General features: G+C 52.5%; 1 protein-coding gene across 3 annotated transcripts in view; it reads right to left on the bottom strand.

Annotated features, from left to right (window-relative positions):
* The window catches only part of Nacc2 (NACC family member 2), a 78,130-nt gene that overhangs the window by 37,184 nt on the left and 23,869 nt on the right, over positions 1-17,077 (bottom strand). The window contains exon 1 of one of the 3 annotated variants that reach the window (XM_028868797.2): positions 849-1,890. The exons of 1 other annotated variant lie outside the window; for it this stretch is intronic. The gene's annotated coding sequence lies outside the window, so the exon portion shown is untranslated. Of the gene's footprint in view, positions 1-314; positions 476-848; positions 1,891-17,077 lie in introns of those variants that run through there. One more of the 3 variants, XM_028868799.2, reaches the window with a different exon arrangement.

The raw sequence follows: 17,077 nt of genomic DNA, 5'->3' as shown, positions 1-17,077 counted from the left end.
CTCAGGGACTCCTCTCTAGAGGGAAAAAGTTCCCTGAGCCAAGAAGCCCCTCACTCCGCAGCCTTCCCTGGGAAGGACGTCCCAGAGCCGGGAGGGCTTTAGTTTCAGGTTTGTTTTCTCTCTTCGCCGGCTGAGCAGCCTGCGGAGGGCACTCTGAGCAACTGCAGAGCAGCTGTCCCCCTCCCATGTCCCTTGCTCAGCTTCAAGCTTCCTCTGACGGACAAGACAGGGAGGGACGAGGCGCATTAGGAAGGTGGACTAAGGCCGGGAGAACTCTGTGGGCTCCTTCTTCCACTCTTCCCTTGGGGACAGACCTCTTCCTGCCGGGTGGAAGGGCTATGGGTGCACTCTGTGCTTCCTGGCAGCTCCCAAACCCGGACCCAGGTCCTGAGCGCCCTCAGGGATGCAAAAGGAGTTGGCGCTTGTCGCAGAGCAGCCTCGCGCCTGTGCGCCCTCCCTCCGCCCCACTTCCAAAACTGGCCAATCCCTGCTGGCTTGGTCCCAGCCCAGGTAACTAGAAGGGTCTCAGGACTGAACCCGCCAGGGGGCAGGGGTGGGGGCAGGCTGCCACTGTTTATCAGCACAGGACTCTGCCGGTGGCGGGTGGGGGTGGCCGGAGAAGGCGCAGGCCCTGGCCCAACTCTGCAGAGCCGCACAAAGGGCCGCTGTGTCCCGCGGAGGAAAGTGCGGGCGGCCGCAGAGGCGCCGGGTGGCTGGAGAGGAGGGCGGAGCCACCCTGCGCCAGGAGTTGGGCAGGTGGGCGCAGCGCAGGGGCGTCCCGCAGTGCCCCCGCTGCAGAGAAGTTGCTGGGCTGGCCCGCAGGCACTAACCGGAAAGGAAAGACCTACCTTTAGCGGCTGTGGCCGGCGGCAGACACTGCCCGCTCAGCCTGGCAGCAGGCTCCCGCACGCCGGCCCGCCAGCTGCTCGGGGAATGCAGCAAGGAACCCTGAGGTGGGGAGGGTGTGAGGAGCCCTGCAGGAGGGGTGGGGGTGGCAGAGAGCTGGGCGCTGGGCTCGGCGGCCGCAGCTCAGCTGCACCCAGGCCGGCTCTCCCGGGCAGCGCGCAGCATCTCAATGAAGCAGCCGGATGCAGACGAACATCCAGGCAGCTCTCGGGAATGAATAGCCGCCTTTGATTTGGGAGCTGAAGTAAATGCCAGCTCCCAGCCCCAGCTTTAAAAACAGTGGCGCGTTGGTGCCAGAGGAATGCACGGCTCCGGGTGTTGGTGCAAGACAGACTTTTGATGACTCACTGCAATGCAAACAAAGATGGCAGAAATACTGTACTGTACGTGGAGAAATGCTTCGTGGTGCCACGGCAACTGAGACAGCTTGGAAATTTATAGTGCAGTTTTGCATATGAATTACCCAGTAAACTGCCTCTCTGCCATCCTGTACAGACCCAGTGTCAAAGCATTTAAACTATTCCAAACAGTCTGCAGAGCTGGCAGAGCGTCTAGCTTAACTCTTCCTGGGTAGCAGAGGCTGGGCAGGAGGCAGGGCAAGGCGGCTAGGGAGAGGAAGGATGGCAGGACCCGGGTGGGGAAGGGGTTCAAGCACAGCCAGGAGAGGGGGGAGCAGGAAAGAGGACGCCAGAGGGTCCTAAAGAGGCAGAGACCGGGAGGGGCAGAACCCCAGAGCTATCTCCCCCACTTCTCCTCAGGGCCTCAAAGCCAAGTACCTGGGTACCCTGATGGGCCACAGGCTCCATAACAGAAGGCCCTGCAGGTCCAGAACCCTGCCCCCAGCCCACCCCCATCTTCTTATCCCTGACTGATTCTTTAAGAAAGGAGCAACTCTGTGGCCAGGCAGGACTAGCTATGGGGGCCTGTCTGAGGTGTCTCCCATGCCCTTTTTGAGGTCTTTTTCTAGGAAGGAGCAGTCATGCTCTGCTTGCGCAAAGGATAGGCATCTCCTTCCAGACTTACACCATTTGCTTAATTGCAAGGGCCTTAGGGAGAGCTATTAGACAGCCTACATCAGTTTCCCTTGCCTGTCACTAACTGTGCTATCAGAAAATAAAATATATATATATATTCTACCTGCAAGGCTGGACAGGGTCAAGGCTGGCAATGGTGATGTCTACTGAGCAGCAGTACTATCAAGGTGACACAGGCTGGAAGGAGGTGGTAACATTAATGGTCCCTCATTCCCAGTGTACCCTCCAAGGCACCAAGAGAACAAAAAAAGAGCCATCTGGCGCCTCCCTATTTACACACTGTGGGCTCCAGACAAAAAGCCGCTGAACAGGGACGGGAGGAAATCCAGGTGTGGAGGCTGCCAGCAAGCCTAGCCTGCAAAGCCCTCCAAGCCTTTGTCCTAATCTTCTTTGCCTCCTAAAGGAGGTAATGAGGACCCACGGGCTGGCCATGAGGCTCACTGGGACTTGGGGGCTATAAACTAGTGCTCAGGGCTGCTGAAGGGCTATTCTCCAAGGCCAGAAGACCCAGGGCTTTGCAGGGTCACCTCTGGGCTGTACCTTATCCAGAACAAGCCCTCCACTTTCCTACTTAGTGGCTGCTTCCTTGCAGAAATCTAACAGGTAGGCCTCACTAGCTGATCTTGGGCAGGACCAGGTATGTTCTAGGCTGAACGGGCCACTGGCTGACTGTTGGGCCTGGCTAGAGAGGGACTGTGCTACTCAGAGACACACAGCACATGAGAGACCAAAAGGCCCCATTTCCAGATCTCCAGCACCCACCACAGAGAAGCTTTCCTCTCAGGAAGCCACAGCTTCTGCCACAGGCAACCCCAACCCACCAGAGGCTCTCCTGAAGCCTGGCCAGGGGGACAGAAGCCAGCAAAGCTGCAGTATGACCCAGCTCTGGTAGGGTCCCAATACCCAGGGCTAAGCTGATCAGCAACCAGGTACAAAGAATCAGAGGGCCAAGGAAAGCTCCTGGGACCGGCCCCTTCCAGCAGAGTGGGCCCCAGCTTGTGGGCCAAGTTGAAATTCTATGTCCTGCCAGCATCAGCCATTTCCTATGACCTGCAGTCTCAGGTGTCAGCTGTGTGCTGGGGGTCAGGGTGGACTCTGGGGACGTTACAGAGCACAGAATGAGACAGAGTCTATCGTGCCTGCAGCTTGGGCCTGCTACTGCGTAGACTGATGATGTCTATGATTTGCTGTGACCTGAGCAGGTGAGGCATTTGTGTCCATCCCTCAGAGGCTGGTGCCCAGGACCTGGGCCAGTCCAGCTCAGGCAGAAAGGGGGCCATTATTCTCCCAGAAGGTGACGAGGCCGGCTTGGTCCCCTGGGACCGAGGACAACTGGTTCATTTGCTACCTTGTCCTCAGGCCACCTGTGCTGGCAAGGCTGATGCCTGCACCCAGCCTGCAAGAACCGGACCGGAGCTGGTTTTAGGTTGCTTTCTTAGAAGCCTTGGCTGGGGCAAAAACAAAGCTGAACTTTAGGAGAAAAGAATCAAGTAAAGGCTTGGCTTACTCTCCAGGACCGTGAAAGTAAGACTGGCCAGGGCTGACCCTGGAGCTGCAGCCAGATGAGGGAGCCTTGCCCCTAAGTGGGCCAAAGGCAGCTCGGTAGGAAGGACAGAGCCTGACAGAGCACCAAGGCCTTCTCACAGCTCTCTACACTAACCCTATGTAGTGGTGCCCAGCTGTGCCCTGCTACATTCGTTTGCTTATGGAAATTTCTAGAGTCAAGTAGTAAATTGGCAATATCGGCCTTTGCTTACCCCATCCATCCTCACAGCGTCCGCACTGAGAAAACGGTCTCTTCATAACCACCTTCGGGATGGACCCTACTTTGGGAAACCCATGAAAACATCCCAAAGCCAAGTACAATTCCTACTGCTATTCTCACCTTTGGTGCCCTTGCCCCACACAGCAGAGGCTCCTGGGAGTCCCCAGACATCTCCAGAATAGGAGATGGGTGAGGTCTTTGTAGACAGTTCCCCAAGGGAGGCTAGGGCCCTAACAGTCCCTTGAAAGCACCAAAGCCAATAGGCCTATGTGGAATGCAAACTGATGAGGGGGGACACTGGGGACAGAGGTGACGGTTCTAGAGCTACATCCAGATACACTTGCACATAGAGGCCAGGCAGTGTCTCACCAGAGTTCAGTTCCCAAGCAGAAGGGATTCACTTCCCAGGAAGGATTCAAATGAGAACACAGATCTCAGCCACACAGCACTCCAGGGATACCCAGGTCTTAGAAACACACCTCTGGGAAGCAAAGGCACAAGACATCTGGCAGGCACAAAACCACTCCAAGGCTATCATCTCCAGGGACAGGACAAGCTCACCAATAAGCAGAGGCCAACCTTCCCAACAACACCCCCAAACCTGTGCATCCTGTCTGGAATCTGGCAGAAACTCTTCCATCCCACCAAGGGCTCTAGGAACTTGCTAGACAGTGGTACAGCGCCGGAGAGACGGCGCTTGGCGTCTGCACGATCACTACCAGCAAGCAAAGGAAGGAGAGAGAAATGCAATTATTTTGCAGATTTAATTCTGTCAATTTAATAAGAAGCTCTGGACCTCCACAAACACACAGGTACCACCACATAGCAGCCAAGGAAGAAGAAGGCAGCGCTGCAAGGGAGGCCCCTCCCCAAGCAGCCTCACCATCCCGGGCAGGCCAGAAGCACCAGGAGGCACCAGCCCCAGCAGGGACTGCAGATGGAGGCTGCCTGCCGGAGGACAGGGGCAGGAGCGCGTGGGGTTCCAGGAACACAGCCCGCCAGGAGCTCAGTGAAGACAGCAAAGAAACCCCTTCTTGTCACAGTGTAGGCTAGGGATCTGCTTCCTTCCCAACAGCTGACTAGGCATGCCGTCACCAGAAAACAGTGGGGGATGGGGTGGTGCCCCAGAGCCCTGCGTTAACTCTCCCAGGGTCCTGGCTGCTGGCTCAGGAGTGCTCAGTTCTCCGAGAGCTGGGTGAGGCACCAGGTTGGCCCCGAGGTCTGCATTAAACTTTTAAAATGCCATCAGGCAGAGCTGGGCTGCCCCAGGCCCTGCTACTAATGGAATCCTCGGCATCTCACAGAAGGCAAGCAGAAGCAGGGGCTGCCAACGCCCCTTCCCACAGTGCTTGTGGTAACTGCAACGCTGCTTGCTTGCCCATCTGAACCGCTCTGGATGGTACAAATGAGAAGGCCGGGATCACAGACCTGGGAGCTGCAGACCCAGGGTCTGAGTCCTGCACACCTAAGTATCAAATTCCCTGGCTTCCTACTTTTGACATCCAGGGTCAGAGCAATCTTTGGTCATCAAATGACAAGAGCAAGAAGGTGAGGTCCGGACCTGACCTGCTCAACTGACTCCTCCTGGGTACCAGAGCTGGCACTGCATAAGGTTCCCTAGCCCTAGGTCACAGAAGAAGAGGCAATTCCCCAACATGATAGGTTCCCTTGGAGAAGCAGGGAGGAACCACATCAGCCCCTTTAGATGAGGCTCTTCTCTTCCATAAGCCATGAGCAGCCTCCACCCCAGACCACAGGCCTGGGCCAGCATCAGCCATAAAAGCCTGGTTTAACTGCACAACCCAATGTTTGCCTGGAAGCTTTCTTCTTTTCATTTCTTTCTTTTTTTTCCTCCAGAAGGATAAGGGAGGCTAGCCAATTCAAAAATTGGCTAGTCAATCTTTTCCCCCTTGCTGCTTTTTAATGGTCCTTAGAAGACAAAACCAGTGTGAATGTGTGTGAGTGAGTGTGTGTGTGTGAGTGTGTGTGTGTGTGTGTGTGTGTGTGTGTGTGTGTGGTCCATGGCGCACAACCACCCACACCCAGGGATCACAGTGACAGGTTGTGCTGCTCCTCCTGCTGATGGCCAGTCTTGCATCTGACAGCCCTGGCCCTTGAAGGTTAGTGTGGACCAGTAGAACCCTATGTCCACAGGAACAGCACAATGAGGCAACACCTTCTCCCATCCACAGCTCACCTACGGTATAACCACCTGCCCCAATCAGTCTGTGTCCATCTAAGGCAGCGGTTCTCAACCTGTGGGTCGCAACCCCTCTGGGGCCGCATAGCAGATATCCTGCGCATCAGATATCTGCATTATGATTCATGACAACAGCAGAATTACAGACATGAAGTAGCAACAAAATGACTCTATGGTTGGGGGTCAGCACAGCATGAGGAACTGTATTAAAGGGTCGTGCATGGCATTAAGAAGGTTGAGAACCACTCTGGTAAGCCCCAGGGCTTTCACATGAGAGCGGCTGGAGCAAACAAAACACTGCATATCTCGCAGAACAGGAAAATCACTCAGAGAGGGGGGTGCAGTGCACCAGGAATGCGCCCCCACAAGCCCAACACCCTCCCTGTGGCACCCGACCCCTGGCTTTCCAGCCCCGCAGACCAACTGCAAAACTCTCGTGAGCCACAGGCTGCTTCCAGGTTTCCAAAGACTTAAGCAGTGTTTTGAGAAGAGCCGAAGATCTTCCCTGCTCGTATTTGTAATTTAAATAACGTAAGCTTGAGGAGTGTCTCCCTCGGGCATAGTTTAATAACTTAAAAAGCCAGTGCCAGCTCTGCCTGCACCTGCCCCTCGGCCCTCCCTGAAAAGCAGACTCCCTGCCCCTGCCCACAGGGTTACTCCACAGCCCACAGCAGGGGCAGCTGTCTCTGCTGCCCTTTTCACTCCTGGGCCTGCCAGAGGTCCCACAGCAGCCTGTGACCTTGACCTTCCCCCACCAGGGCACCAGGGGAGGGCCACCTGGATCTCAGGAACTGTGAGGGAGCCGGGCAGGGGGTGGCATAGAGGCATGCTGGGCTGTGGGTCACCCAATCAGTACAGACAGCCACTTCCCAGCACACCCCATTTTTAATATTCATAGATCTCCTCATCTGCATATCATGCCATAAATAGTCAGAGGCGAGGTAAGACACAAAGATCCCCTGCATTTCTAATTATGCTTAAAAAGCTAATGTAAATCAGAGACACACAGAAGCACTAAATCAGCTGGGAGGACACAGCCCAGGAGCCCCCCATCTCCATGGAGCTGCTAGTGACAGAGGCCCAAAGGACCCAAGTATAACCTTGGGGGAGTCAACCTCACCTGGGTGTGTCCCCAAAATAGGACCACAGGCATCTTTCCACTTCCTCCCTTATTGGGCCCAACACAGTTCCTACCTACAACAGATGCCCAGCCCCCAACTTTCATTGAGAGCAGCAGGCACCAGGCAGAAGAAAGGCTCCTGGGGGATGCCACTGGCCCAGGACACCACATTTAAGTGGCTGGACACACCCGTCAGAGCTTCCTACAGTCCTGTCTGGGAGTTGATCTCTGGGGACAATCAGATGCACCCTTCCTGACTGAAGGACCAGGAAAGGTAACAGATGTGCTAGGCAGAGTACTAAGCCAATGAAGAGTCCCAGGGCTTATACCCATCCCCACCCCAAATGTCAGCACTGCACAGGCAGATGAGGTACAACTCCCCTACCTTTAGAGAAAAGAGTATGGAGACCTACAGGAAAAAAAGTTCTGGGCCAGAGACCAGTGAATGTGGGCCAACCTGGGAATCCATACTACTGCACGTGGCACTAACCTGAGTGGCATTGAAACAGATCCCAGATCTCTAAGGGCAGTGGTATTGCTGGGACCCTGTCAAGGGTACCCCAGTGGGCCCTGGACCAAGACAGTCTGCAGTGCTTAGCCATTCCCAGGATGGTCAGGGTGGACCAAGGCCCTAGACAAGGGCCAACTCCCTGTGTGGAGAACAGAAGACGTGCTTAGGGCACTTCTGGCCACCTGGCTCCAGCCACACAGGGGCCAGAAGTGCTGAGTGAGAGGCCAGGGGCTGGATGGGGGGGCAACACCCACTCTCAGCCCTCGACACCAGTCCAGGCAAGCCTGTCTCGAGCAGCGCACGCCAAGTCTGTGCCACAGAAGACTGGGGAACGTGGGCCTGTACAAAAGCCTTGCATCTCGACAAAACTAAGAGTAAAGAGGAGGGGCCTGCGGATATCGGCTTGGGAGCTAGGCTCGAGCACACAGTTCAGCGCCCCCTGACCTCACTTGTCATTGGGCGTAGCTCAGAGATACTATAAGAAACATGTCTTTCAGCAAAGCACCAGGCGTCAGCAGTCCCAGCCACCAATCCAGGTTCAGACAGAACTGGTTCTTAGCCAGCAGAATGGGCCTCTGTGCAGGGGGTCCAGAGTGTGTGTGTGTGTGTGTATTTCACACTTCCCCAGCCAGACTTATGGCCCTTAGTCAAGACTCAACCTGACTTCCTACCCAGGAATGGGATGCTGCACCCTTCCCCTCTAGGAGTGCACTGGGAAGGCCAACTTGGAGGACCTGCTGGAGGCACAGGCCCAAAAGACACAAGGGTTACCCCCGCTCACTGTTGGTGAAATGACTGCCGCCCGCATCTGCCCTGGCAGTAGGCCCAGAACTATTTTTAAGCCCATTTACTAGAAATCCCACAAATTAAAGGAAATATGGATAATGCAGCAGGAATCCTGGGGGGCAAATTAAGGCTGCACAGAGCCGTGTTCATGTTCCACAACGGAGTCTTACCCGGGAAGGCCGTCTGCCGAACTCGTGCGTGGCACCCATTGAGTCCCATAAGGAGGGCTGGGGGCTTGCACTGAGCTCAGGGACTACAGGAAACATCCAAGCGCCCAGGCTGCTATAGACCAGGCCATAAAAGGTAATTGCTGATATGAAAAACCTAAATGCCCAGCTCACAGAAGTTCCCAGACAGGGAATTCCAACAGCAAGCAGCAGCCGCTCTTTCTAGAAAGTGAGGCATCTCTCTCCACTCCACGAGGCTCAAGGCCCCAAGACCTGTTCACCCCTGCTAATGAGAGATTCAGGAACCCCCCCCCTCCAGTCACATCCTACTCCAGTAAACAACAAAAGCCCTTTGGGAAGGCTGTGGATGATGCCCTTATTGGCCACTCCATGTGGCTCTCATGAGCCAGAGGATCATCCTCCAGACTCTACAGAAACTGGGGTACAGAAAGTTGACTGCCCAACCTGAGTGGGTGGGAGCTGACACCAGGAATGGCCTAGTCTACCAGGACAAACATCTGCTGGGTTGTGAAAAGACCTGGGTTATGTGGTCCCAAGCTGGGTGTGGTGGCGCACACCTTCAATCAAAGCACTCGGGAGGCAGAAGCAGGTGGATCTTTGTGAGTTCGAGGCCAGCCTGATCTACGTAGTGAGTTCCAGGACAGCCAGGGCTATGTACCAAACAAGCAAAACAAGAATTAGGCCCAAGTCTGACAGCCTCCAGAGATGGGGGGCTCAGTCACCAAAGTGGGATACGTGCCAGGGACCCTGTTCTGCCACCCAATGCTCAGCCCTACCAGGTCTAACAGGTGCAAATCAGGGCACAACAGAAAGGACGAGATGGGCATTATACTCTTACCCTCACAAGAGGTAAGGCTAGCCAGCCCTTCTCACCCATGACCTCGGATCACCAGGAGGGGAAAGCAAACCTGGCTACTTAGTGAGACCCTGTCACAAAACAGAAACCCTAGGGACCATCCAGGGATGAGCCTTGTCCAGGGAAAGTCTCTCTGGCTTGCTGTTGACGTGCACAGCTATTTCCAGAATTTCTTCCTTGGGGAGACATTGACCACCGACCCCCCCCATAAAGCCCCAAACTCCACTGCTGAACCTGCAGCTGTCCATCTCAGACCCTAACCTGAAAAGCATGACTTTCGCCTTTCTCTCTCACTTCTTCAGGCAGCTGCTAAGATCACAGCCTGCCTGCCTCATTGTTTTTCTCTCAAAGTTGTCTTCCAGCTTCCTTCTTAGTCCATTTTGTTTGTTTGTTTGTTTGTGTTTGGAGACAGGGTTTCTCTGTATAGCCCTGGCTGTCCTGGAACTCACTCTGTACACCAGGCTGGCCTCAAATTCACAGATCCACCTGCCTCTGCCTCCCGAGTGCTGGGATTAAAGGCGTGTGCCACCACCACCCAGCTTTTAAAATTCTTTTATTACCAAGACTAAGAACTTCAAAAAGTCAGGCATGATGTGTATGCACTTTTAAACCTAGCACTTGGGAGGCAGAGGCAAGTGAATCAGAGTTCAAAGTCATCCTCAGCCACAAGAGGCCAGTATGGACTGCAGGAGACTGCCTCAAAACAAAACAGACAGACAGACAGGCCCTCACTGGCTGACAGACTGAACTGCTTTTGATATCTACTATCTTATGCCTGGGCATGGTAGTGCACGCCTTTAGTCCCAGCACTTGGGAAGCAGAGGGAGGTGGGTTGGAGACCAGCCTGGTCTACACAGTGAGTTCCAGGACAGCCAGAGATGTACAGTGAGACCCTGTCTAACACAAACAACACATACTCCTCCTCTAAGCTATAGTAGTTAGACTTGCGTGGTACTGACAAAAGACAGGTGGAGATCAATGGAAGAGAAGAGTCTTTAAATGACTTCATATGTGGAAAGCCAATGATTTCATAAAGATGCCAAGACCTTCAACAGAGAAAGACCTTTCTCTTCAAAATACAGCTCTGGACCACGGGGATAACACACATGCGAGGATGACCATTACCTCACCCCACAGACAAACGTGAGCTCAGTGCGGCAAAGATCTCAGCAAGGGCTGGGGAGAGGGCTCCGTGGCTAAAGTGCTGGCTGATTAACATGAGGACCTATGTGGATCATCAAAACCAGGCCACTGTGGCATGTGCCTGTAACCTAGCACTCGGAGGCATGGAGACAAGTGGATCCCAGGGGCTTTCCGGCCAGCCAGTCTAGCCAAAACAGAGCCCTAGGTTCAGTGAGAGACAGTCTCAAAAAATGTATGGTAGTGACTGAAGAAGACACTAGATATAGACCTCTAGCCTTCACAAACACATACCTGTACACACGGGTGAAGACACTACCCACCCACCCACCCACCCCCAAACACACAGTAGGGAGAAATCTGTTCAGGAATATCTGCTACTCACATCTTTGATGTGGCTCATACCTAGAATATATAAAATATGCAAAGCCTCTAAAGAGATTTTTCCGCCAAAGAATAGGCACAAATGTCCAGTATGCACTAAAACTCAGTATCATTAGCTAGCCAGGCAATCAAAGTGAAAACCACAGTGAGGAGCTGCAGAGGTAGCTGGGGTGGAATGTGTGTTTAACTTCTAACCAGGCCCCAGCGCCAAAAACCAAAGGAAAAGACGCAGGAGGCAGCCAGTGGTGGGAATATGGTGGGATGTGAATCCTGCAACCACTTTGGAAAACAAACTGCAAACTCTCCCAGAAGTTAAACTGTATTTCTGCATGACCTAGAAATTCCACTTCTAGGAGTGTAGGCAAGAGAAAACACACTATCTACACAAAAGTTTGCAAAGCACGGACTTTTAGAAATGTTGGTACAATAGCCCAAGTATCTATCAACCAATGAAAGGTAAATGAGCTTTGGAAAATCAGATGGTAGAATATGATTTACAATACAGGGTAAGAAGTCAGAACCACATGTCATAGATGACTCTTCAATATCAGTAAGAGAGAAAAGCCAGTCACTCCAGGCCACACTGTCTGTCTGTGCAAAAATGTCTAGAACAGGTAACTGATAGACAGGGGCTGGGTTTGGGGGTGCCTGCTAAAGAGTTTTGGTGTAACAGCTCTGGCTGTCCTGGAACTTGCTTTGTAGACCAGGCTGGTCTTGAACTCACATCACAGAGATCCACCTATTTCTGACTCCTAAGTAGTGTTCACCACCACACCCCACCTGGTTGTCTGTTTTTGAGTGATAAAAATGTTCTGAATCAATTTCCATGAAGGTTACACAACTCTGATCATACCATTACCTGGTTCATAAAGGATGACCATACGGACAAACGTGGCAGTACATGAACAGAAATGTTTCAAACGGGAAAAATGCTGAGTGTGGTGGGCTACTTAGTGAAACCCTGTGGGGGGGGATTGGGGCGGGAGTAAAGAAAAGAAAAGAGATACTGAGAGGTTGAGGTGTGAAGATCACAAGTTCAAGGCAAGCCTGGGTTACATGGTGAGTTCAACGCCAATTTGGGCTACAGAACAAGATCCTGGGCTGATAGAATTGTTAAGTGAGTAAAGGTGTTTCCCACCAAGCCTGATGGCCTGTTTCATCCTTGAGACCCAGATGGTAACAGGAGAAACCAACTCCTACAAGTTGTCCTCTAGCCTCCATAAGAGTACCGTGGCGTGTGCACCCTCAGTCTCCACAAACACACAAACAAATAAATGTCAGTAACTCATTTTAAAAACGGTATGGCCCAGATCGACATCCCGTATAAGAACTCCTCACATAGGTGCTGCAGAGACGGCTCAGCGGTTAAGAGCATGCACTGCTCTTGCAGAGGACCTGGTTGGGTTCCCAGCACCACGTGGAGCAGCCCACAACTGTCTACAACTTCAGCTCAATGGGATCTGATGCCCCTGGCCTCCACGGCACCTCACTCACAGGCACACACCCACCTCACAGACACTCATATACAAATTAAAAATTGTTTAAATCTTCAAATATAATATAGGCAGTATAAAAAGAAATGGATAGGAAAAGATAAATCATACGAACACAATCAAAAGAAGGCAGGGACCACTTCATAATTAAAACAAATAAAGCAAATGATAAGACACACTGGAGAAGGACCGAGGGTCTGCCTATGAAGAACACTCAGCTACTCTCTATGTGGATTTGGATACTAGACAGTAGCATCTCTAAGCACGAAGCAGAAAGTGGCAGAGTCAAAGGTCTTCGGGAATCCTCTCCAGCCCTCTGACAACTGAACAGAAAATCAGCAACAACACAGAGAACTAAACACCACCAACTCTCGGGATCTAATCCACACTTGCAGACCACCCACAGCAGCGTCACTGTCCCAGCGCCTTTGGAGCACACCACAGGATAGAAAGCATTTCAACCCAAAACACCAAGAAACTTAAGACTTGAAATTGAGCTGGGGCTGTAGCCTAGTGGCAGAACCTGACACAGTGTTGCAAGACCCTGGGATCAATGGAAGCATGGTGGTTTACCCCTGGAATTCCCGAGCTCGGGAGGCAGAAGCAGGAAAGACAGGAGCTCGAGGTCAAATCAAGATGTGTAACAAGTGTGAGACCAGCCTGGCAACATAAAACTCTGCCTCAAAATAGCTGTGGTAGTAGTGAGACGGGCCTGCCTGGAGGCGGCAGCGCAGACAGCAACAAAGGAAGCAGTGTAGAGCGGGCACCAAGCCGGGATGCGGCCGGGTACCCTAGGTGAGTGCAGGCATGGAGCTGGGGCCGGATCCCAGCGGGCCGCTCCCACTTGCCTCCACCCCAGCCTTTGGCATGGGCCCCCAGCTCTGCTCTTACAGTTTGCCACCTCGCCATTCACTGGTGAGGAAAGGACCACAGCGTTCTCCCTGGCCCACTACTGAGACCCGTAGCCTGCCCAGTCTTGGCACGCTAGAGCCAGCCAATCAGAAAAGGGCAGATCCTGCAATTATGCCCCCTTCTCTTCTTTTTTGATACATCTCTGGGTGTGTGCTCTGACACGTCCAAAGATGCCACCGCTAATCAAGTTTAAACTGATGTAACCGTTGCTTGCTTAGCCAATAGTGTTTGCTGGAGATGACCTAACTGTCCCTGGAATTGTCCTAGCTGGGCTTAAAAAGCCTGAGAGCTTCTCTTGAGGTCATCGCCATTTTGTTGAGTGGCTGACCCCTTGCTGTGGGATGGTCTGTATGTTAAATTGCTCTGATTGGTCAATAAATAAAACTGATTGGTCAGTGGCCAGACAGGAAGTATAGGCGGAACTAACAGAGAGGAGACTTGGAACAGGAAGGCAGAGAGAGACACTGCCAGCCACCGCCATGACAAGCAGCATGTGAAGATGCCAGTAAACCACGAGCCACGTGGCAAGGTATAGATTTATGGAAATGGATTAATTTAAGCTATAAGAACAGTTAGCAAGAAGCCTGCCACAGCAATACAGTTTGTAAGCAATATAAGTCTCTGTGTTTACTTGGTTGGGTCTGAGCAGCTGTGGGACTGGCGGGTGACAGAGATTTGTCCTGACTGTGGGCCAGGCAGAAAAAATCTAGCTACAACCCCTGCATGCAGAAATTTGCTCGAGAGAAATAAATGCTCTTGCTTTTGCATACGTGAATGGTAGGTGGTCTTTTGTGGGGTGATTTGTGGACCCTAACATTTGGGGGATCTTCCCACCCCCAACACCTTGATTGTTTAAGGAACCTGGCCGGTAAGTGAGTGCTCTCTGTCTGTGTTAGTCTCTGTTATATGTGACTCTGTAAGGCTCAAGCCAATCCTGGAGGCCTGGGTGAACCACACAGATACACTATTGGCACCCATTGTCTATTGGTCCAGAGATGTCTCGGACCCACCAGAGGGGAACTGAGTCCCATTGGAAATTGAAATGGGACAGAGCAAGTCGCTCCTGCCAGATGGAGCTCACTTATATCAGGGCTCACTTATAGAGAGAGAGGTCATCATCCTGATTTTGGTTACAGCAAGAGAGGCCGCCATCCCGATTTTGGTTTCTTTCTTGTGCACTGTACTGGTACATTTTATGGTGTGTTGTCTTTCTGTGTCTTTGTCTTGTAACCACTCTTTTTCTTCTAGAAGAGATGGTGCAGACAACCTTGGACACCCCCTCCCCTCCTCCCTGCCTCCCCATCAAGTCTTTTGCTGAACCATTTTAAGGAATTCCAGACCCAGGCAACTGACCAGAAAAGAAAGCTTTCTACCTTTTGCAGGAATGAACAGCCCGAGCTGGATGTGGGATGGCCTGAGGAGGGAACCTTCAACCTCCTAACTATTTATCAGGTTAAAGACATAGTCAATGAGTCACCAGGACAGCCCAATCAGGTTTCCTACATCACCACTTGGCAGATGATGGTAGAAAAACCCCCTAAACATGAAAACCCTTCCTTCCACCCTCCCAGGCGATCGTTGAGGTGGCAACAGAAAAGAATCTGTCGCCAAAGGAGAAAGGGGAACTGACACCTTCAGCACCCCCTTACTCTATCCTTCCCCCTTTGAGGGACCCAGAGGAAGAGTTCTTCTCGGCCCTGCGACTCTATCCACAGGCGGCACAGGGGTGAAGTTAACAGAGGATGCAGAGGGAGGGGAGGGAGTGTGGAGAAAAAACTGAGGAGCCCTCCCAAGACACACACACACACACACACACACACACACACACACACACACTCGTGCCCACTCACAGAGGGAGGAGCTGCAGTTACAGCCGACTCCACAGTCCTTCCTCTGCATGCCGTGGGCCTTCTCGGTGCTGAAGGTAGACAGCAGCTGGTCCACTGGCCTTTCACCACTAGCAATCTCTATAATTGGAAGCTGCAAAATCCTAAGTTTTCTGAGAAACCCGCTTATAAGCTCATCAACCTGTTAGATTCTGTCCTCTTTACTCATCATCCAACCTGGGATGAATGTTACCAGCTACTCCAGGTCCTCTTCACCATGGAAGAGAGGGAGCAAATTCTGGCAGAGGCTCGGAAATTGGATCCTGGAGCAGACTGGGGGACCACCACAAATCTAGCCTCATCAATGAAGTCCCACCTGGGACTTCAACATGGAGGAAAGTAAGGAGAGGCTGAAGGTCTACTGCCAGACTCTAATGGGGGTCTGCTGACCAAAACGGGGCCCACATTCACTCTGACCAGGCTGGGATCATAGTGACTGACCACAAAAGGGAATCCCTACACATCCTCGCTATGGCCCTCTTAGATGAATACAAGCCGTTCACAGATCTCCCCGAGTGGGAAGGAGATGGGGAGGCAGGGAGCCTGCTACAATGGCTCCAGGAAATTCCCCAAGTCTGGGCAAGGATTGGAGGGCTGTGTCAGCCAAACACTGGCCCTCTGTGGTGGTACAACTGGAGGCCAATGCTACTACGCCAAGCCGCATCAGACAGTGCCCAAAGCCCAGAGGAGCTAAGCAAAGGAGTCAGACAACTAAACTGGACACAGCTACCCCAGGGATTCAAGAACTCCCCCACCATCTTTGATGAAGCCTTCCACGAAGATTTGGGTGAGTACAGACAAACCCACCCAAACACCAGTCTGTTAGAGTAGGTAGATCGTGGCCAGCACTCTGGAGGTATACAGGATGGCTACCAAGGATTTGCTTTGAACTTTGGGGAACTTAGGGTACCATGTGTCTGCAAAGAAGGCTCTGCCAAACCGAGGTAACCTATTAGGGTACATACTCAAGGGGGGGGGGGAGAAGATGGCTGTCAGAGGCAAGGAAAGACTATTCTAAGGATCTCCCAGCCCAGGCCCAACAGTCACAGGGAGGTAAGAGAGTTCTTGGGGTCTGCTGGGTTCTGAAGGCTCTGGATCCCTGGCAGGGGGACTTCACTAGAATGGACTGAACAAACGGAAGGGGCCTCCTGATGGCAGAAGGAAGGACTATTAAGAACAAGCAGTAGATCCTGAATCTCCTGCGAGCCATATGGCTGCCCCGAAAAGTGGCTATTATACACTGCCTGGGCCATCAAAAAGGAGAGGACCCTATCTCTAAGTGAAACAAAGGGCGGGTGCAGCCGCTCAAGAAGCGGCCCTCACAGTGGCAGCCACCCTGACAGTCAACCTGCAGCCCAGACCTGCAGCCCCAACCTTGCCCGAAAACCCCACCTATTCCAAGAAGGAATTTCGGAGGATTTAAACTTACACCAATGCCTACAAAGAGGTCTCCTGATGGGCAGATTATCCTCCCTTCAAGACTTTGCCAGCAAGTAATCTGGCAGATACGTCAAAGTACCCATTTGGGGGAAGAAAAGTACAAGACTTACCAAGAGCACACCTCAAAGTGTTCAACCTGAAACCAAAAACGGAGGAAGCCGTAGTCCACTGCCCAACATGTTGCCTGGTAAGTGCCAAATTGGGCACAGGACCGTTAACAGGGAGCAGAGAAAGAGGAACACAGCCTGGAGCCAACTGGGAAATTGACTTTACAGAGGTAAAACCAGGCCTGTATGGCTATAAATATGTTAGTCTTTATAAATACTTTTCAGAATGGACTAAAGCTTCCCAACTAAACACAAGACAGCTGTGATAATGGTCAAGAAACTACTAGAAGAAATCATCCCAAGGTATGGCCTCCCAGTGTTCTTGGGCTCAGATAACAGGACTGCATTC

The sequence above is a fragment of the Peromyscus leucopus genome, chromosome 4, assembly GCF_004664715.2.
Source record: "Peromyscus leucopus breed LL Stock chromosome 4, UCI_PerLeu_2.1, whole genome shotgun sequence".
Taxonomy (NCBI): Eukaryota; Metazoa; Chordata; class Mammalia; order Rodentia; family Cricetidae; genus Peromyscus; species Peromyscus leucopus.
This window is presented reverse-complemented; position numbering and strand designations above follow the sequence as displayed.